The following is a 22914-nucleotide window of genomic DNA, read 5'->3' on the forward strand; positions in this document are numbered from 1 at the left end:
AAAGGGAGGGAGGAGGGAGGGAAGAGGAGGGAAGGAAGGAAAGAAGGAAGGAGGGAGGAAAGAAGGAAGGAAGGAAGGAAGGAAGGAAGGAAGGAGGGAGGGAAGAGGAGAGGGAAGGAAGGAAAGAAGGAAGGAAGGAAGGAAGGAAGGAAGGAAGGAAGGAAGATGGAAGGAAGGAAGGAAAGAAGGAAGGAGGGAGGAAAGAAGGAAGGGGAGGGAGGGAGGGAGAAGGAAGGGGGAGGAAGGGAGGGAGGAGGGGGGAGGGAAGGAAGGAGGAGGGAGGAGCGAGGAAGGAAGAAAGGGGTGAGGAAGGAAGGAAGGAGGGAGGGAGGGAGTGAGGGAGGGAAGGAGGGAAGGAGGGAGAAGGGAGGAGCGAGGAAGGAAGAAAGGGGGGAGGAAGGAGGAAGGAAGGAAGGAAGGAAGGAAGGAAGGAAGGAGAACGGGAGGGAGGAGGGAGGGAAGAGGAGAGGGAAGGAAGGAAGGAAGGAAGGAAGGAAGATGGAAGGAAGGAAGGAAAGAAGGAGGGAGGGAGGAAAGAAGGAAGGGGAGAGGGAGGGAGGGAGAAGGAAGGGGGAGGAAGGGAGGGAGGAGGGGGGAGGGAAGGAAGGACGGAGGGCAGGCGCGAGGAAGGAAGAAAGGGGGGAGGAGAAGGAAGGAAGGAAGGAAGGAAGGAAGGAAGGAAGGAAGGGAAGGAGGAAGGAAGGGGGAAGGGAGGAAGGAAAGCAGAGAGGGAAGGAGGGAGAGAAGAAAAAACTGAAAAATAGAACATGACCTGAATAGAGATTTCAGAAAACAGGAGCTTTGAAAAGCCAGAAAGGAGAAAACTCTGTAAACTTTCCAGCTATTCAACTGAGATCCCTTTAAGGCCACATCATTAGAGTCACCTATTTCAACCTCAGAGTAAGGACAACTCCAATGCCATCCTTAAAAAGCCTAAAAGCAACGTCCTCACATGATCAAACTGATCTCTCAGGGAATTAACTATCAACAAATCTCAACATCCTTTAGAAGGTGACAAAATACATTCTGAACTACATAGCATTCATAATAACTAGCACACAATTTTAAAAATTACTATATACGATGGGGCACATGGGCGGCTCAGTCGGTTAAGCATCCGACTTTGGCTCAGATCATGACCTTGTGGACCATGGGTTCGAGCCCCTCGTTGGGTTCCGTGCTGACAGCTCAGAGCCGGAGTCTGCTTCGGATTCTGTGTCTCCCTCTCTCTCTGCCCCTCCGCCACTCATGCTCACTCTCTCACAAATAAATAAACATTAAAAAAAACTACTATATATGAAATGAAGAAAGAAAATTTGGTTTATATCCAAGAAAAATAAAACTTTTCTGTAGAAAGAAACCCTAAGATGATAACAATTATTGAACGTAGAAAATAGGGCTTGGAAGCAGGTATTATAGATCTGGTTAAGGGCTTAAAAGAAATGTTAGATATAACGAGCAAAAAAATAGAAAACCTCACCAGGAAAATGAAAAGTGTAAAAAAGAACCAAGTAGAGGTTTTTAAAATAAAAAAAGATAACATCTGAAATGAAAATTTTACTGGATGGGATTAGCAGCACATTGAACAGTGCACAAGAAAATTCAGTGAATTTGGGGCGTCTGGGTGGCTCAGTCAGTTAAGCGTCCGACTTCGGCTCAGGTCATGATCTCACGGTTCGTGAGTTTAAGCCCCGTGTCGGGCTCTGTGCTGACAGCTCAGAGCCTGGAGCCCGTTTCAGATTCTGTGTCTCCCTCTCTCTCTGTCCCTCCCCTGTTCCTGCTCTGTCTCTCTCTGTCTCAAAAATAAACAAGCGTTAAAAAAAAATTAAAAAAAGAAAAAGAAAATTCAGTGAATTTGAAGATGAGTCCACAGAAGCACTAAGAAAAGACTAAACAGTGAATAGAGACTCAGAGACGTAAGTAGTTTAATCAGGTGGTGTCAGACGTGTGTCACTGAGGTGTCAGAAGGTGAGACAGACCAGGATAGGGAAAAAAAAAAAAAAAAACGAAAACAATTATGAATAAAAGATTTCTGAATGTGAGGTCAACTCAAAGATGCAAGAACCTCAACAAATCACGAAGAGAATGAGCACAAAGAAAGCTACACATGTTACAATCAAATTGCTGATAAAGGAAAAAAAAAAAATCTTAAAAGCAGCCAAAGAAAAAAAAGACTCTGAAAACTTACAAGAGAAGAAAGATACGAGTGTTGTTAATTTCTTGTCGGAAACCACACCAGCCACGGCGAATGTCAGGACATATTTAAACTGCTCAAATAAAAATAAATCAGCATAAGGGCGCTTGGATGGCTCTGTCTGTCCAGCTATGTTCCTCTTCCCCCAGTGCCTTATGTGGCCCAGACAGCCCTCCTGGACCTGACTGGAGGGAGGAATTCAAAAGACAAAGGACCTCCTGCTGTGGCTGTCGCACCCCCCACTACACCCCTACACCCACACCCCTACTCCCCCCCACACCCACACCCCACACCCTCCCCTCCCCACCCCATTTTCTCTCCCAGCGTTTTCTTGTGACCCCAAATGCAGACTGGCTTTCTCATATATATGATAGGACAAGTCCGGGTCACAAGGCTCCAGACTGGGACTTCGCTTCATACGAGATCTCTTCCAACTTATTTTGACCCCATGCTGGAGAGATAGATCAGCCTCTGTGAAAAGCCAATTGCCAAGCCCATCACCTCCACCCTCTGTGCTCCCCTTGGGAAAGATACCCCGCCCCCGTGGCCGTGTCCCCAAGTCCCCACTGGCTGTTGGCTGTCCTGAGGCAATTCCCTGAAACCTCGAATGCCCCAGCCAGTGGTACTCACTGAGTGCCAGCCTTGTTCCCAGTATGCATTATTTTGGGCATCTGCCGGCCTGGGTCATGATCCTGCAAGCCACAGCTAGTAGCTGTGTGAGCCTGTGCGAGTTGCTTAACCTATCTGTGCCTCACTCTTCTATGTAGCATTGGGATCATCGTTTTTACCTTTTAAGCTTTTCTTAGGATAAAGTGAGGTAGATGCCGCAAAATACCTAACATCTGTGAGCCCCTGACACATAGTACTAAGAGACGTAAGTGATGGATCAAATAATTAGAAAAACATATTATTTTCTTTGGAGAGGAGGTCAAATGCTATTATCAAAAAAAGTTTTTTAAGTGAGTTTATTTGGTTTGACTAGAAAACGGACAAAATGATTTGAAGATTATCTTAGAAGAGTTCACCGGCCAGAATCAAGAAGAAATTTTTTAAAAGGAGAATGGATGTTCGAATACCGCATATGAAATTTTACTTTAAATCAAATATAACTATAACAGTGTGGCATCAGGGGAAAAAAATGAGACAAGTCAGTTAAACAGAGGAAAGCCCCCAAAGGAGCCTAACGTTGTACCAGGGACATGATGGCTGCTTCTTAAATATCGATTTAATACGTGAAGGAATACCACTTTCTATAACGTTAAGAATGTCATTTTGAGTCAACAGGTGCCGGAAGAATTGCTCCACATGTGGTCCTGGGACAAACTGCAATCGTTTAATTTTTTTTTTTTTTTGGATTTACTGTCTTTTTTAATGGATAGAATTTATTGTCAAATTAGCTAACATACAGTGTATACAGTATGCTTCGGGAGCATTTAAATTTTTTAAATGGTTGGATTTCTCTCTCATCCTCTCTCATCCTGAACATACAACCCAACACACACAAGGATGTAACAGAAAATTATAAAAATACTTTAAAAATATGAATTGGGGCACCTGGGTGGCTCAGTCAGTTAAGCGTTCAACTTCAGCTCAGGTCATGATCTCACATCTAGTGAGTTCGAGCCCTGCATCGGTCTCTGTGCTGACAGCTCAGAGCCTGGAGCCTGCTTCAGATTCTGCGTCTGCCGCTTTCTCTGCGCCCCCGCCCATCCCCGCTCATGCTCTGTCTCTCTCTGACTCAAAAATAAATAAGCATTAAAAAAATATATGAGTCTACAGATGAGGATGGCAGGGGTAAATATCAAAATGAGAAAAAAAAGACATGGAAAAAAAGAAAAGCTCTAAAGATTCGGGGGCATAAAAGTAAATACCTATGCATTTGTTATTTGTGTATTATCATTTATAATGAATGTCAAATTGCTAAAGAATATCCCAATGCATGAGGCAAACGGGTTAGTTTTCTTACAGAAATCATACAATTTAATTAAAAAAAAAAAACAAAAACAACTCACATTTGAATAGAAAATGCCAAAAGAGGAATAGCTGTGACCCAAAGAAAGAGGCTACGTGACCAGACATCTGTCTTACATCGCATCTTCTCTGACCGGAGCTGAGCACTGTGTGGGTAAACTGAGAACTGACGCAGCCTCCAGTGTGGGTACACTGCTGTCTTCCATCAGCTTCTGGAAAGGTAGACCACGCACAGTGCAGGGACCTCTAGTCCCTTAGCCTAGCCTGGCCAGCCTCTCCTGCTCGTGGACGTCCTCTTCCTTCTCTGGAAGACCAGGACCATGATTTTTTTTTTTAGGCTGAAAACTACTTCTTTTAAATCAAATTACAACATTAAATGTTAGAAAGCACCAAGATATCTTTTTAATTGGAAATGACATCTACTGGTCATTTTTTTTTCTAAATACAAAAGCCAATATAAAACCATGATTTTAGAGCTAAATTAGGGGAAACGTAGGCAAATGTAGAATATTTTGCCCAAAAAATATCAATTTAGAAATGACTAATGACAATACCATAATATTGGATAGTGTTTTCCACAAATACATAGTTAGATGATGGACAGATAGACATAGTTAGATGATACACGATAGATAAATAGATAGAAGATGGATGGATGGATGGATGGATGGACAGACAGGTGGATAGATAATAGGCAATACCATATATACATTCCTTTTTAATTCCACTTTATTTACCATTTTATAACTGTTCTCATTATGAACATTTATTTTCCATTTAAAAAAGAATTCTCATCTGCATTATTTTTTTTTCCTTTTAAAATAGAAAAAAATATTGAAGTATAGTTGACATTCAATGTTGTATTCGTTTCTGGTGCACAACATAGCGATTCAACAATTATGTGTATAAACCAATGTTCACCATGACAAGTGTCCTCACCATCTGCCTCCACACAACGTTACTACAAAAGCGGTGACTGTATTTCTGTAGCGATACTCCGCATCCTCATCACTTATTTATTTCATACCTGAACGTTTGTACCCCTTGATTCCATTTTTCTGTTTCACCCACCCCCCCGCCACAACCTCTCCTCTGACAACCACCAGTTTCTTCTTTGTACTCGAGTCAGTTCCTGTGTCTGTTTGTGTATCTGTTTTGCTTTTTAGATTCCGCACTGAAGCGAAATCATAGAGTGTTTGTCTTTCTCTGTCTGGCTGACTTCACTTACCATTACACCCTCGAGGTCTATCCATATTGTCACAAATGACAAGATCTTTCTTTTTTATGGCTCCATAATATTCCACTGTGTATCTCCATGTGTGTGTGTGTGTGTGTGTCCTTTTTTTAGTAGAGTTGACACCCAGTGCTTCACGTGTACAACTTAGTGATTTGACTAGATGATACATTGTGCCCTGCTCACCACAAAGGTAGCTGTCGTCCGTTTTCTTACATCACCATTCCTGTGTCATTGGCTGCGTTCCTGATGCCGTGTTCTGCATTCCGATAGCCAGACGGTATTCCGTTGTGTGTGCGTACCGCGATTTTTTTAACGAGTCAACCATTATTGGACGGCTCAATCAATTCCAGTTTTCCTATCGGACGCGACACCACGGTGCCTGATGTTGTGTGAAGCACCTGTAGACAGGCGTGAAAATTTCGCGGATAAATTCATGTGTGGGGGATCGCTGCATCAAACATTCATTTTTAAGGCCTCTAATATATGGTGCTGAATTATCTTGAGAAACTTCCGGCGACGGCATCTCATCTTGAGTCCGAGGGAGGTTTCCAAGTCCTTGCATACCACCGTAAAATTGTGTAAATTAAATGCGCCAGCTGTATGCGTCTGTTCTGGCAAATTTCACTCCCGCCGGTTATTTCCCCATAATCACCCCAACCGCGTTTAGACTGCTCTGTGTTTCATCTTTGGGAGGATTTTAGACAGAATGTTGACTTATTGATACCACAGTACATGTTACTTGACTACTAGTAAAATGGAACATTTTTCCATGCCTCCATCGTGGTTGGCCTTCCCCTGCCCTCTGCAGGCCTGGAATCCGTGCCCTGCCCGTGTCGCCTGAGGGCTGCTTCGTGTACTGCGTTCCGTTCTCCCCGGCAAGTCGCAACCTCCTCGGGGCGGGACAGGAGGCCTCCGGTCCCCAGGAGTCCGGGAGCCAGATTGACCCCCTAGAGACCCACACGTGGGAGTTAACACTCAGGGCCGAAGAGCCGGGTGGTGTGGATCTGCTGTGATGTGGCAGTGAGGGTGCTCTGGGGGCAGAATTTGGGAGCCTTTGAGCTCTCCAGAGGATGGCAGTCCTTCCCGGGCTCTGCAGCTATGTCCTGCCGGGGCTTAGGAGGGAGCCAGGAATGCACAGTTCACACGTGGTGCCTTGTCCCCTCCTGGTGGATTGCTCCCAAACACGATCGCGCTATCACCACAGTTACTAATTTACTTCTATCCCCCTCCATGGAGCGCACCTATCCACAGTCTCCCTGGAACGCCCACAACAGAGCAGCCACTGTTCCCCAGGCTCCGTGCCAAATGCTTTACACCTGTTACTTCATGTAATTCCCACAATCAGCCCATGACACGGGACCTGTTCACACTTACCATTTACATGTGTGCAAATCGAGGAGCAGAGCACTTTAGGGACTCCCAGCCAGAGGGTGGGAGTTTCCTGTCCCAGCGTCTCTTTGCTCTGTTCCCAACACAGCTGACCGTATCTCTGCTTTCTCGCCAAGCCGCCACTGCTTTCCCCAGTCCTTTCTCCATCTCTCTTCTCTGAAGGGCCCTGAAAAGCTGGCCATTTCTGTCCCCTTGGAACTCAGGATGGGAGAAGCCCAGGAGCACCTCCCACCAAGAGTTCAGGCTTCAGACACTTTTCCTCCCTTGGTGCTCCCGGAGCGGCTTTCAGGCACCAAAAAGTAGTGTGTGGCCACAAGTGCTACCCACCCCCCAGCGTGTGACATTTCTTCCCAACCGATCGCTGCCCGGCCCAAAGGGGAATGGCCGCCGGACCTTCCACGTGAGGCTGACTCAACCTGAAACAAAGGCTCTGGGGCCCCCAGTCTTGACCCCTCCTCTGACCTGGTCACCAAATCCCCCCCCCCCAGCTCCTTAGCAGTTTGAATCCAACTCCGTAGTCTCAGCTTAGCTGACGAAAACGAGGCTGCCTTTTTTGAAAATGTTTCTAGACAGCCAAACTAGAAACTCTTCAGTTTGAAAATAGTGTTCAGATGGCTGTAAAGACACATCTAGGGCTATGATTTATTCTTATCGTGGGGAAACTCTGGAGACGGATGAGAGGGTGGGTGGATGGGTGGTTGGATGGATGGATGGAAAGATGGATGGATGGGTTGGTGGATGGGTGGGTGGGTGGGTGAGTGGATGGATGAATGGATGGATTTTCATCACTGAACAAAGACCAATATGGTCAGAAGCAGGGCAGGTAACACAAAAACGTGTTTTATTTGAGGCAGAAAGAGAATTCTTGCAAGGGCAAGGTCAGGCCCCATAACCTTTGGGGATCTTGCCATCACCACTCGGGAAATGGCAAGGAGTCCTTCAGCTTGCTTATATTCCCTTCTCTGGTGAAGGTATGAGGACTTACTTAGCAAAGATGCAGACCGCAGCCAGAAATTTTCAAGCGACTTCTTCAAAATAACTTTCGGAAAGAGTCCCTTAATAATGGTAGACATAAACTCAGTAACAGGAAAGACTTTCTCTACCACTTACGCATGCAAAATCTTCGGTTATCAGTGAGAATGTATTTATCACAGGCAAAATGGCCATGGAGTGAGAGAATTCTACCTCTCTTTGGAGAAGATTTTTAAAGGAAAGGACACATTCATGCTTTTTTAATGTCAAGGGCCTGGCAGCAGGTAAGTTGCTCAGACGATCCCTGAGCTCTGTCCCAACTTTCTGGTGTTCTAGAATAAATAACACGAGGAAATGTCCTAGAGCTCCTTTCTTCAACATTTTTCTCTTTGAAACATTTAGTAACACGTTTCCTTCCAAAATTACAGGAATTTTCCTTTAAGACTAATAGGGAAGAGCAGGAAAAAAAAGTTAAATCTAAAATGCTCCAAACATAAATTGGAAACAGGCAAGAGACCATTATTGCTGGTGTCTGTCGTCAGCCATAGAATCATTAACATGAGATGCCTTTTGATGAATGCATTGAAAAAAGTGATTATATATTAAAGTATAAAAGTCTCTTCCTCCGTCATTTAAATTACTTTACAATGCTGATTAAAATAACAGAACATTATAGCTTGCTTAGCTAAACATTATATTTCCAAATCCATTTCGAATTGTTTCCCTTCAATTTGAACAATTTTTGAGCAATTTTATTGCTATTCATACCTGCTTGATTTTTTTATTAGAAATTAAAGTACACACTTTTTTTTTTATATATATCAATGTCGCGAAGTGCTGCAAAGCTTAACTCTTTTTACGCCGTTCAGAACCCTCAAATCACAGGCAGACGCAGCTCTTTTCCTCTCTGCATCCTGAAGGCTTCACCCCGACAGGAGATGTTTAGAAAATACCAAAGCAGAAAGGCATTTGAAGTCACCCGAACACTTGCCCAGCTTTCATAACGAGAAACTGACACTCACAGAAGGAAGAACCAATGTGTCTAACAGCAGGATGGGGTGTCAGGTGTGATAAACCCACAGATTGGGCCAAGTCTTCGGATTCTCCGCTGGGGTCTCTTTTGACTCTCACCGTCCCTCACAAAGGCCCCATGAAAAAATGGGCTGGCCAACTGGATGGAGGAATTTCGGAGGAAATTCTTCGCATGCTCTCCAACACCCGACGGTAGTTCATGCTATAGTTTCGTGCTGTGGAGAAAACCATCAGTTGACTGACACTTGAGAAAGCCATCTATCTGGTGTCGGCCATAACTTGATTTATTGAAAGCCCCAGGCATGCTGAGATTTTAGGATGCCTAGGAGTTAGAAACAGGTGGAGCTGAGGCTTGGGAAAACCAGATGGGGCTGGTGGCCATACCCGAAGGCCATGGGCAGTAAGGATCCTGATGCCCAGAGTGTCATAAGCAGAATGCCGAGGCTTGGGGCCCCCAGCTTACAGAATGGACCCCGAGCTTACCAGAGACTAGGTCCAAGGCCACTGACAGATTTCCTGGTGGAGGTTTTTTTTTTTTTTTTTTATTTTAATGTTTATTTATTTTAGAGAGAGAGAGCAGGGGAGGGGCAGAGAGAGAGGTGGGGCAGAGAATCCGAAGCAGGCTCTGCACCGACAACAGAGCCCTCGGTGCAGGGCTCGATCTCACGAACCATGGGCTCGTGACCTGAGCCGAAGTTGGCCACTTAACCAAGAGCCCAGAGGTGGAGACCTTAGTGACTCTATGCGGAAAGCCAGGAACTGAGCCAGCTGAAATTAACTGATACCCTAAACAGAATGTGGAGTCAGGAGTCCCAAAGCAGCAGGGGGCAAAGGAAAGCCTCGTGTTCTTCAGGGTTCAGTGCACCAGTGAATAATTATTGGACACTTACTATTTGCTGGTTCCCCTGGGATCTGATTCTGATTCTCTCCTTTGGCTGTATGACTGGACCAGCCCACAACCCAGCCTAAGTGGGGTACCGGGAGTAGCTACATTCGTGCGTGTTGGAGAACTAAATTGTATGATTAATGTAATGTGCTAAGTACTGAGGAAGCGTTCAATTAGCATTAGTTATTGTTACTATCGCCGTGTTGGTCGTTAAGCCCTCCCACACCTCACCTCATTTAATCCTGAGGGTCTGAGGCAGCTCAAGGAAGGTGCCGCATGAGATTCTCGTAACAGGAGCTGAGCCTGGGAATTTGCAGGGATCGTTCAAGGGCAAGGACGGCGGGAGCAGTGTTTGTCGGTCAGAGGGGCTGAACAGTGATGCCACTTGGGAACAACCGGAGCTATCCGGACTCCAGGGCGATGGATTCCTCAAAAGCAAGGGCCTACCGCCCTCACTTCCTCCTCCCCCTCTGGTACAGGATCCCGGCTGAGGTGTGCTGAATGGGGCTGGCTCAGTGCAGGCTTCCTTTCTGGGGACGGTAGGAAGGAAGGTCAGGCCAATAACCTCAGCCACCTGGAGCTAACCCTGCCTGGTTGGGACACAAGGTGGGGACTTGATTTCGGAGTAGGTGGCAGGCCACACGCCTTTTTAAGGACACCTTTTAAGAGTCACCACTCAGTAGTCGGGGAGGGTGAAGGAAAGGAGGTGAGAGGTCAGAGGCGAGCGGGAGACAGCTGGGAAAATATAGCTGTAGGGGTGCCTCATGCCAGGGAGAGAAATGCAGGGCCATCGGGGACGGGGCTGGCCAGGCATAGTGATGCCTAAACTTGGGTTAGAATAAACCTCAAGGAGAGCAGGGGTGGAAAGTCCTGTATGTAACATCACCGAGGCCATATGTTCAAAGGGCCCTTTGCACATCTTTTGAAATCTTGTTATTTCCCCTCTTCTCCTGGTTAATCCCAACTCATCCCTTGGAATTCAGCTCAGCTGCTTCAGGGAATCCCTCCCTGACACCAGATTGGGGGACGGGGGGACATCTGTACTAGGCTTACTCAGCACCAGCCTGGAAAAGAGATATGTGAGAAAGGAAGGCCAGAAGCCCACAAGGGGAGTTGCTGGCCACCATGGGCCCTGGCTGGTCAGAGGGCTCAGTCAGAGATCTGACAAGGGCCAGAAGCATCTGTGGGAGAAGTTCAGGCGGCCTTACCCTTATGGGGAGGTGTGGATGGAACACTGGAGTCCCTGACCTTCCTCCTTCCTCCCTGCCCAGGCCAGGAACACTGTCTGAGAGCTTCTTGGGGTTGACGGTTGAAGAGGAAACATGGCGGACGGGTAGCATTCCTGGAATCAGTGTGTCAGGAGACAGGATCTAACCAATGTGGGAGAAGCTCTGACGGAGAGGTGAGAAACCTCCAGCATTCTCCTCGACGCACGTGCCCCCAAGCACAGCCATGTTCTTCTGCGCGACACATCAACAAGTTGCAGATAGGTAATTTGAAAGAAAACAACCTTTAAGTGCTACGCCATTCTTGTTGGGCCTAAATTTACATTTAAAAATATTATTCAACTAATTAAAATGGAATTAAATGAATATAATGTTCACTGTGTCTACTGTTTAGCATAAAAAGTTGTTAAATATATCATACTCTGTGTTCCAAACTGGCGGCAGATTTTAGCAATGTTTAATTGTAAGAAATAGCCATGTACTACTTAATTGCATAACTAGGTGGAACATAAAAATCACAATTACATGAATTATATTAAGTAAAATATGTTAAAATAGTTTGTTTTTCGATGGTGGAATTTTATGGACACCATAATGAAACTGAAGTACATTTTTAATTACCTAATTATTGCTATTTTCAAAGTCCATTTACACCATAATTGTTCCTGTTTTCATAGTCCAAAGAGTCCTTGACGGAAAGACTCAGTAGGATCTTCAGACGGCTCCTGCTCGTGGCTCCCCCACCCCGTCCTTTTAAAAATCTATCCCGGAAGCCACCATTCATCCTTCATTCAACAGGTAATCGTGTGTGTAACGCCAGCGGGCGTATTAGGAGGATAGAGCGTTGCGGGAGGAGCTGCATTTCCAGCCCTCAGACAGCTTACAGTCTGGGTAAGACCGATCGCATCCGGAGCAGAGTCAAAACAGGGCCAGGAGTCAGACAGTCACGCCAGCCCCCAGGAGCCCAGCAGGTGCACGATGGAGGGCCGGGAGGAGCAGGTAGGGAGGTGAGGGAGGGCGTCCCAAGCTCCCACGGGACCCACCATGGACAAGGATCCCAAGGAAGGAAAAGTAGAGGGGGGCAGTGAGGTACTGGGGAGCAGACAACTGTGGCAAAACCTCAGAGACACTCTGTCTCAAAGCACAGCCACGGCCAGACTCGGCACGAGCGGGGCAGACCCAGCAGCTTAGGGGAAGCACGAGTGTGAGGTTTGATTCGGCACTTGGAGCTAAGCACGAGCTGGGGGGGGGGTGGAGGGGGGGTGAGGGGACAGGACTCGGAGCACGTGAGAGACAACGTGGCCGGTGACAGAAACAAAGACTCAAAGGAGAGACGGTTTCGGCGAAAACCGTTAAGTTCGGTTCTGGACCGGGGAGATTCGAGGTTACAGAAAGACATCCGTGTGGTAGGTGAGGGTTCAAGTGTTCTCAGTAGACCAAGCCTTTAAAAACAGTTCTTTTCCTTCTTCAATCTTGAGAGAGCTCTCAAGATTTTCCTTCCAATTACTGGCTGGGGTTGGGGGGGGGGGACACAAGAATAGGAGATGAAATTTTTTTTTAATTTTTTTAAATGTTTATTTATTTTTGAGATAGAGACAGAGTGAGGGGGGGCGGCGCAGAGAGAGAGGGAGACACAGAATCTGAAGCAGGCTCCAGGCTCCAAGCTGTCAGAACAGAGCCCGACGCGGGGCTCGAACCCACAAGCCGTGAGGTCATGGCCTGAGCCGAAGTCGGACGCCCAACTGAGGGAGCCACCCAGGCGCCCCAGGAGACGAAATTTTTAAGACGAGACTGCGACGTTAGGGGACACTTCCTTACCACACGCCTGGAGTTGGTGTGACGTTTTAAAAAGTCACCTAGGAGGGGCGCCTGGGTGGCTCAGTTGGTTAAGCATCTGACTCTTGATTTTTGGCTCAAGTTATGATCCCGGGGTCATGGGGTCGAGCCCCGCGTCGGGCTCTGCACTGGGCATGAAGCCTGCTGAAGACTGTCTTCCTCTCTCTCTCTCTGCCCCTCCCTGCTCACATGTGCTTCCTCTCTCCCAAAATAAACAAATAAATAAATAAATAAACTTTAAAAAATAAGAAATAAAAAGTCACCCCAGAGAGAAGCAAACTGTCAAAAGAACGGAGGGCACTGGCGAGCCCAGTCCTCACTCTGGGCTCTGTTTTCCCTCTGCTGTTCCTGGAGTTTAACAGAATGATCTTCCCCTGAGGGTCCGAGAAAAGTCTATGAATTACAAACAATTGTGGAGTGATTATATTTCTTACTTTATCTCCCTTTTTCACGCCTCGCTCTTCCTTCCTGCGCTTGGAACCATTACCTAATGTGCTAAGCGTCAGTGTTTGGACCTCACCGTGGAGCCCGGAATGAGAAATTCCTGGCAATGGGCAGAGAACACTGGTCCTGACCATCTCTCCTCATTTTCAGGCCAACTGGGGTTACACAAACTGGGCTGAGTCTTGGAACTCCTGGCCGGTCGTTCCAAATCTCTCCAAGCCCTCCGAGAGTTCTCCGTCACTCACGTCATTTAAAATATGCCTTCCTGTTCGGGAAATGGGTTCCAGCCACAGAGTAACTGGAGACTCCATGAGTCACTGTGGTTAGGACAGATCACTGAATGCTCGGCGGATGCGACTCAGAGTTGGGACACCACGGAGTCTGAACGGCCGCGGCGACACCAGCCAAAAGGAGTCAGCTTTGGTGGTGGCATGACCCCAGGAAGTGCCTCTGTCCTACCGGGCCCTTTCCTCCAGAGGTGAGCTGAGTGCAGGTGGCAGAGCTCAGCAAGAAGGCGGGAACATAGATTTCTATGAAACAGAGCCTTTAATGATTCCGGAGCTTTCTTTATCCCAGCTCAAGGAAAGGAAAGCAACTTCATACCTGCAACTAGATAAGCCATTTTGCCTGGGTTGACTGATCTTTTTCTTTTTCTTTCTTTCTTTCTTTCTTTTTTTTTTTTTTTTTTTTTTTTTTTTTTGAGAGAGAGCAAGCGTTTGATCAGGGAAGGGGCAGAGAGAGAGAGAGAGAGAAGATCTGAAGTGGGCTCTGTGCTAACAGCAGTGAGCCCCATGCAGGGCTCAAAGTCGCCAATCGTGAGATCGTGACGTGAGCCAAAGTCGGTCGCTCGACTGAGCCACCCAGGTGCCCCTAGGTTAACGGGTCCTTTTTGGCCCCTGCATACCTGGAATAGGCGGGGACGCCCCGAAGACTTGTCTTTCTTTTCTACTCCAGACTCAGGCATTACAGTCACTCATGAACCATTCCCTCTTCGTCAGGGATGGAACAAAGCAGAAGGCATTATTATTATTATTTTTTAAAGCAAACCTCTCAGCAGGTACCAAACACTGGTGCGGAAATTAAGAAATTCTATTATCTGCCAAGCAATTCCAGTGTCTGGATATGCAAAGCAATGTCCTAAACTTTGCTCGTTTGCCTGCCACATTTAGAATTGTTGTTCAGTCCGTGTCATGTCAGGACTACCACTTACTAATTTTTTTTTATGGGAATTGGATTTTAACTTAAACAAACGTACTTAAAAGGAAAAATTTCAATTACTAAGAATCATGTGCCACACACCGGGGACAGAAAACTGAATGTAATGAAGACATTGCTATTAAATTAGAAGTGTCTGTGTATCTACCCCCTAAAATAATCTTACACGTCAATGGTGTAAGTGTATACACAAGAAATAGCAGAAACGAGGCAAAGGGGTAAGCTTTAAAAATTAAAACTCTGGGGGCACCTGGGTGGCTCAGTGGGTCAAGCATCTGACACTTGACCTCAGCTCGAGTCTTGATCTCAGGGTCTCAAGTTCATGTCCCACATTGGGCTCCACACTGGGCGTGAAGCCTACTTAAATTAAAAAAAAAAATTAAAACTCTGAAGATAGCTGGCTACAGTTGTGTTGTTTTAATCTTAAAATTAAAGGATTTTTTTTTACATGAGTAGCAATCCTTATGGGAAAGACTCTGATATCTTTCTCGCTTTTCCACACATTCCAAGATAAAATGTGCCACTGCTTTGTATAAACTAAACCCTATGTAGGCAAAATATTCGTGATGGGTTTGGGTCAGTGGACGATGCTGAGGGCAGCTTGGAAGAAAACACATATCATGGTTTGTACGTTTTCCGTCTTCATGTCTGAGACAGTGCCAGCTGTAGTCAATAATTGAAAACTCGCGCAAATATCAGCCTATGGAATTCTAGCATCCACTAAACACCCTTTTTAGAGGGAGCAATTATATAATTAGGTTGTATTAATATTTTTGTGATGAGCAATTAATTACCTTTGAAAGTTTAAGTACATAATGTTCACAAAGTGCGACTCCCCAAACTCAAGAGCCCAGAGATCAAGTCTTAAGATTGTGTTACATGCACCCCTATAGCCTTAGGCATATATATTTCCGCCACAAGAGACATTGCAAAATCACCACGCATTTTTCCCCTAGTTTAGAATCTACAGTAAAAGGTGCTAATTTGCTAAAGAACCTCCAATAATTTCTGAGGAAAACTGGAAGACTCTCGAAGAAAAGCCTTGAAATTTACCTCGTTATAATTCACATTATATGTGACTATCTCTGTCTGGTCATCAAATGATTCTTAATTACCTACAATACTGGAATATTCAAGAAATCTACTCAACACCTACTTTAGGGCTCTCTGCGCCTCACTGTGCCTGAAGCTGAGTACACACTATGAGCCAGAGAAGCGAGGCTCTTGGCCTCATGAGGGCACCATTTTGTACAAGAGGAGGGACATAGGGATGATGCTAAAGGGCCACTGACATACAGAGCAATGGGTGGTATATTAGGTGATCAGAAGGAATCTCTGAGGAAATTACATTTGAATGGAGACATATGATTAGGAAACACCCAGCACATGAAAATCTGGACGTCTGGCTGGATTGAGGCAAAGAGAGAGAAGATGGCAGAGTGTTCTGGGCAGAGGAACAGCATGGGAACAAATCCAATGTGGGGACCTAGTGAGGTGTCAGAAAGGAACAGGAAGAAATCCTGTGGGGCTAGAGCACGGTGACCAGCTTAGTGAGGGAAAGACTGCTAAGAGATGAAATCCATGGGAAGGGCAAGTCCAGGGGATGAAGAGCCTGAAGGCTGTTCCAAGGGATACGATTTTTTTTCAAGGGGAACACAAACGCTATGGAACGGTTTTAAGAATGGGAATGTCAAGGCATCTGGGTGGCTCAGTCAGTTCCGGCTCAGGTCATGAATCACAGTGTTCGTGGGTTCAAGCCCTTAGGATTCTCTCTACCTGTCTTTCTGCCCCTCCCCTGCTCAGTCTGTGTGTGTGTGTGTGTGTGTCTCTCTCTCTCAAGAAGAAAAAAAAAAAACTAGGAGTGTCATGTTATAACTTTATAATGTTGCATGTCTCATTGGGAATTTCAGCCCCCATTGTCTGAGATATTGGGATTGTGATCTGGCAGGAGAGGTCCTTTTAAAGTCACCTATGCACTGCAGACGTCAGTAAATAAAGAACTTCCATGTAAATAAAGAACATGCAGAAGCATGTTCATACCAGTGCATCAAGAAGACTGCATCCAAGAGCAAGACGTACACACGTTTTGGCTCTTAGTAAAGTTCATCGAAGCTGATAGAAAGTCTCTGATACTTTTCTCCACACTGTGGAAACACCGTTTACAGACTGGACCTTTACGATTCATTGGTTCTCTACTCGTGGTGGATGAGACGGCTTTCCAAAGGAGACTTGTTCTCTATTGAGAGAAAATGGACTAAAAGATTCAGTATCTTAACCCATGATGCCTGTATCAAACAAGAGGTCACTACCTACTGTGAAGAATAAACCTAAATGTAAAGGGCTCAACACAACAGAAGTTTATTTATTTTTTTCTTATCAAATCCCATCCGTGGACGCGGTGGGGGTGAGGAATCTGCTTCATGCATTATTCAGGGACCCAGGCTCTCTCCCGTGACGTTAACCTCTTCTAGAACAGTGCTAACCAACAGATCTTTCTGCAGTGATGGAACCGTCCCATACTGCCCTATCCAATATGGCAGCCACTAAGCACATGTAGCTGTAGAACATTTTCTTTGTTGCTGCTCGGACTGTGGAACTGAATTTTTAATTATATCATTTTTAAAGAAGGAAAACATTGGCAGGACCTTTGCTAAATGGTTTCAAGACTTATTTTATAGTATTTAAATATAGCTAAAGTAGTCAAGACAGTGGTATGAGCATACCAAAAGCCTCATAGATCAATGGAACAAAATCAAGTCCAGAAGTAAATTCACATATTTATGGTCAATTCATCTTTGAAAAAGGCGCCAATGCCAAAGTAAATCAATGTGGGAAAAGATCATCTTTTCTAAAAATAGTGCTAGAACAACTTGATATTTGTATGAAATAAAAATGGAGAAACAGATCTAAAACAATGACTCTGCCATGTATATATATTGTTTTTGTAAAACTGATCAGTGAATTTAGAAACATCAGCTGCAATTTTAAAAAAAGAAAATTGACAGCGAAGGAAACAATCAGCAAAACCAAAAGGCAACCGACAGAATGGGAGAAGATATTTGCAAATGATGTATCAGATAAAGGGTTCGTATCCAAAATCTAGAAAGAACTTATCAAACTCAACACCCAAAAAACAAATAGCCCAGTGAAGAAATGGGCAAAAGACATGAATAGACACTTTTCCAAAGAAGACACCCAGATGGCCAACCAACACATGAAAAAATGCTCCACATCACTCATCATCAGGGAAACACAAATCAAAACCACAATGAGATACCACCTCACACCTGTCAGAATAGCTAACATTAACAACTCAGGCAACAAGAGATTGCAAGGATGCGGAGAAAGAGGATCTCTTTTGCACTGCTGGTGGGGATGCAAACTGAAGAGTGAAGCCACTCTGGAAACCAGTATGGAGGTTCCTCAAAAAATTAAAAATAGAACTACCCTATGACCCAGCAATGGCACTACTAGGTATTTACCCAAGGGATACAGGTATACTTTTTCAAAGGGGCACATGCACCCCAATGTTTATAGCAGCACTATCTACAAGAGCCAAAGTATGGAAAGAGCCCAAATGTCCATCGATGGATGAACGGATAAAGAAGATGTGGTATATACATATATATATTTATACACACACACACACACACACACACACACACACACACAATGTAGTATTACTCAGCAATCAAAAAGAAAGAAATCTTACCATTTGCAACTACATGGATGGAACTAGAGGGTATTATGCTAAGTGAAATTAGTGAATCAGAGAAGATAAATATCATATGATTTAACTCATATGAGGACTTTAAGAGACAAAACAGATGAACATAAGGGAAGGGAAGCAAAAATAATATAAAAACAGGGATGGGGACAAAACATTAAAGACTCTTAAATATAGAGAACAAACAGAGGGTTACTGGAGGGGTTGAGGGAGGGGGGAGGGGCTAAATGGGGGAGGGGCATCAAGGAATTGACTCCTGAAATCATTGTTGCACTATATGCTAACTAACTTGGATGTAAATTAAAAAATACATTGTTAAAAAATAATAAATCAAAAGAGAAAACTGAGGACCAGAAACATTAAACACTAAGACTATGATCACACAGCAAAGAAATACTGAGGGCAGGATTCAAATCCAGCTATCTAGAATCTAAAAGCTACCCTACGAGGGTAGTGCCCTGGTGCAGTGCTGGGGCAGAGGGGGTGAAAAGGACAGCAGATCCCAAGTCAGAGGGGAAGCTAAGCTCTCTCACTGTCTCTTTGCCTCTCTGTTTTTGGGTCCCATCCAAGACCCAGGCACCAGGCAGAACTAGAGGACCCTCTAGTCCAATTTCATTTTTCATTTTTCATTTCGCTAGTTTTGGGGAAGGGAAGGAGTCAGGATACATGGAACTGCATTATTTCTTGTCCCTCCATTTTTTTTTTAAGTTTTATTCATTTATTTTGAAAGAGAGAGACAAAGAGAGAGAGAGAGAACACAAGAAGGAGACGGGCAGAGACAGAATCCCAAGCAGGTTCCGTGCTGTCAGTGCAGAGCCCGACATGGGGCTCGATCTCACAAACTGCCAGATCATGACCTGAGCCGAAAACAAGAGTCGGATGCTTAACCCACTGATCCACCCAGGTGCCCCATCCTGGTCCCTCATTTTTATTTAATTTCAATTAATGTAAGTTCAAATGGCCCCATGTGATTAGTGACTATTCCTGACTAGAGTCTTAGCACCCTCTCCATTCAGCTGGCAGATGAGGAAAAAAGAAAAGCATGGTCCTGTGGAAGGTTTTTATGGGCTGTTCTAGATGTGGTGCACTCCACTTCCTCTTTCCTCCCATTGGCTAAAACTGAGTCACGTGGCCACCCCTCACTGCAAGGGAAGCTGGGAAATGTAGTCTAGCTATGAGCCCAGGAAGGTGAGGGAATGGAATTGGTGAGCATTTACAGTCTCTGTGATTTTGGCACTCAAAGTTCCATGAAGGCCAAAACGTGCTCCTCTCCTCTTTGAGGCAACTACAGAAAACAGCTGGGAGATCCACCAACAGGAGTTACAAAAGAACAGCGTAAACACTAAATTAGTGAAAATACTAAATTGCAAGTGTTTATTATGCCCAGCAGTAAGCAGATGAAGATTTGAGGGACGTGTATATTCATTCAACATTTCTCACATGCCTACTCATGTGAGATGAGGGGGTGCACAGGGCAAGACACCATCCACCATGGCTAATTTTAATTTAATAGGCATGTGTAGCCTTAGAAATAAGGCTATTCAGGGTATGGGCACTGAATTCTTTTGGCAGATTTAGGAAAGGCTTTTCAACAGAAATGTGTGTAAGTGAAGATATACACATACCCTGCAAAGCGCTCTTTCTTTTTTTTGAGACTTAGTATCATCAAGGAGTGGGTGGCAAAGTGTCTTCAAATGAAAATCAACCAAGAACAGATGGCATAATTCCAATAAAGATGTGGAATTCTCCTTATATCAAATTGGTTGCTAACCTGAATCCCCTCACAGGCTCAGCTGAGTCTATGAGATCTTCAGATACACATTGTGTTCCTTCTGCATCACCATGGTTTCATCCTAAACTTAGCTGAGTACATGGAACAGAAACCAGAGACTTCTTCATCTCCCCCATCTTGTAGCACCTGCCCTTCTTCCTTGTTTTATGGTGCGTTATTTACCCTTCAGCACTGAACTGTGCATCCCTCTGTTTCACTGCTCATGACAATTTTCTTGGCATTAACGCACTGTTTGCTTCACTAATAATGATGGACTTCATTATTTCTTGACCACCTAGTCATTGTACCTTACTTCCGAGAATGGCATTCTGATTTTTTTCTGGGGGCTTGGGGGGGGGCACCGGGGCACTACTCTCTTAGGGTAGCTTTTAGATTCTAGATAGCTGGATTTGAATCCTGCCCTCGGTATTTCTTTGCTGTGTGATCATAGTCTTAGTATTTAATGTTTCTGGTCCTCAGTTTTCTCTTTTGATTTATTTATTATTTTTTACCAATGTATTTATTTTTTAATTTACATCCAAGTTAGTTAGCATATAGCGCAACAATGATTTCAGGAGTCGATTCCATGATGCCCCTTGCACATTTAGCCCCTCCCCCCTCCCTTTGTGCTGGGTCTGGTTAAGACTGTAAACTAAAGTGCCAAGAATTGGGCCCTTGACATAAGCCAAAGCGATCAGCCTCTCTCCCCCAAGGACTTTGAATTTGGAGAACTGCGAGATATGGAAGGTGGTTGGAGTTCAGGACTCCCGAGGATAAAATGCCCTGCCAGTGTTATGGTCAAGTTTGTCTGGACCCTGCCTCTGTTCCAGTCTGTTTTGAGGCAGGGTCTTCACACTTCCCATCAATTCTTTGAGTCCCTGGGAGATTTCCCACAAAGTTCCTGGACGTACATCTGTAAGTACATATGGAACACGTTACTAATGAACGTCACATAAGACAAAATGTAAAATCCCTCTTCACGGGCTAGTATAATCTGTCTTACATAGAGCAAGATGAAACACATCCAATGTATATTGGAGTCCACAATGGGAACGGGCTTAGTCAAATACATGTGACCAGCTGTTATTTTCCACATGCTTGGAGACATTTTCACTTGACTCTTAAAATGAAAAGAGACAAGTAAGAAGGGGACCTGGTACACACCCCATAACCTTCCTAGACTTGGCAAAACTTTAACAGGCCCTGGCGGAATGTCCAGGTTCCCACCTTTTGGCTTGCTGATGTTCATCAAAATTGATTGCTCCCTACTTCAGGTGCCCCGTCCTTCTCAGTGCTGCCTTTCTGCTATCAGGAGTCTTTTATCCCTAAATATCTTCCCCTCTGGACTGGAACTCCAAGAGAGAAAATTGATCCTTTTCTACATTTGTCTACACTGCTCAGCACAGGAGCTTCTTTCGTAGGAGGTATCAGAAAATATTTGCTAAATTGAGTGGAGTCTATTTGAATTATGGAGTCTAGGTAAGTGTCTTTGGTAAGTCCATTAGCTTTGCCCTGGGAATCACATCTCTTGTCCTACCTCATTTCTATTTGGCCAAATTAACATGACACAGAGTGATTCAGTAGTCTTCCTTATTCACTTCAGACAGTTGGCAATGAGATGTGAAAATGACAGCAAGGAGACATGTCAATAAATCCCCATGTGGAGCCAGGGTGGGAGAGTGTCCTGCTGTCTGCCCAACCTTTGCAAGAAGAAAGCTGTCAAGGCCACTTGAATGGATCTCACAGAAAGCACTTGACTCAAGATGACCACACTGTTCTGGAAGTTGACATCTGGCTTTTCTGTTGAGAGAAACATAGAGACTCAACGTCCCTCATGCCCTAGGAAGCCACACTCTCGGTGGACATCTGAGCCTGAAGATTGCTCCTGCTTCTCACACAGAGCAAAATTTGTCCTTGGTATATACTTAAAATATTAGGGTCAGCTAATAAAATGGTAAGCCTTGAAGGTTTATCAGCTAATGAGATCTTAAGCCTTTAAGGTTTATCTGACACTGTAGAGACCTCAGTGTTCCTGGGTCCATATGTGCATATCCTCTCCCCGGTAAGAACCTAATTTCAATTTTTATAAGATGCATGGGTGCATGTGTGTGTCTGTTCGTGTGCGTGAGAAAGAGAATTGAATATATAACGCACATCTGAAAATCCACCAAAAACATGGGGGGAAAGGTAGGTATATATTTAGCCAAGGGTTTTGTGATTTTTTTTTTCTTTGTGAAAAACTCCAGTACAAGTGTTCAAGCCAAGTAGGAGCCTTTCACTCTGGTTATTTATTTATTTTGCTCTGTCCTTTGGAAAGCGATGTACATGTATTATGAAAAGCAAATATTATACTCTTTATTGTCAAACAAAGTTTATAAGGTTCATGTGTCAATGAGGAGGCCAAGGACCTCACACAGAAAGTTTCCTGTCCCGGAAGAATTTCTCATGAAATATAAAATATGGGAAGTGATCCAGAAAACAGGATCAGCCCCTTCCTAATGGCACCCAAGGGGTTGGATGAACTCAGGCCTTGACTGTCCAAGCATGCTTCTCTGCAGACAAGCATGGGGGGCTCAGTGAGGGGGAGGGACCACAGTAGAGGTTGAAGGGTATTTACTCAGAGGAGGCTACTCGTGTCCAACATTCATGCAGGTCTGACATCCAGATGCATGAGGCAACAAGCCCTTTGGGGACACGGGAAGTGGAAGCTAGGTGATGACAAATGAAAGGCATTCTTTGGCCTTGGAGCACACAGGCATGGAATCCAGTAGGAGTACAGTTACTATTTACAGGAAACTGGCACAGAGTTATAACTTTTCCTAGACAGGTTGGTGCCATTGTGTTCTGGCACCATGAAAAGCATTAAATAAGGCTTAGCATTTGTCTAAACCATGCCGTATGCACTATCCTTTCTGATACGTATTGCTTTCTCTGACTGGGAGTTTCACTAAAGTCCCTCCCTGGGGAATAGAGAGCGGGAGTTATAGTCAACCATGGTTAATTTGCGCTTTGTG

This window comes from Lynx canadensis, chromosome E2, assembly GCF_007474595.2.
Source record: "Lynx canadensis isolate LIC74 chromosome E2, mLynCan4.pri.v2, whole genome shotgun sequence".
In the NCBI taxonomy this organism is placed as follows: domain Eukaryota; kingdom Metazoa; phylum Chordata; class Mammalia; order Carnivora; family Felidae; genus Lynx; species Lynx canadensis.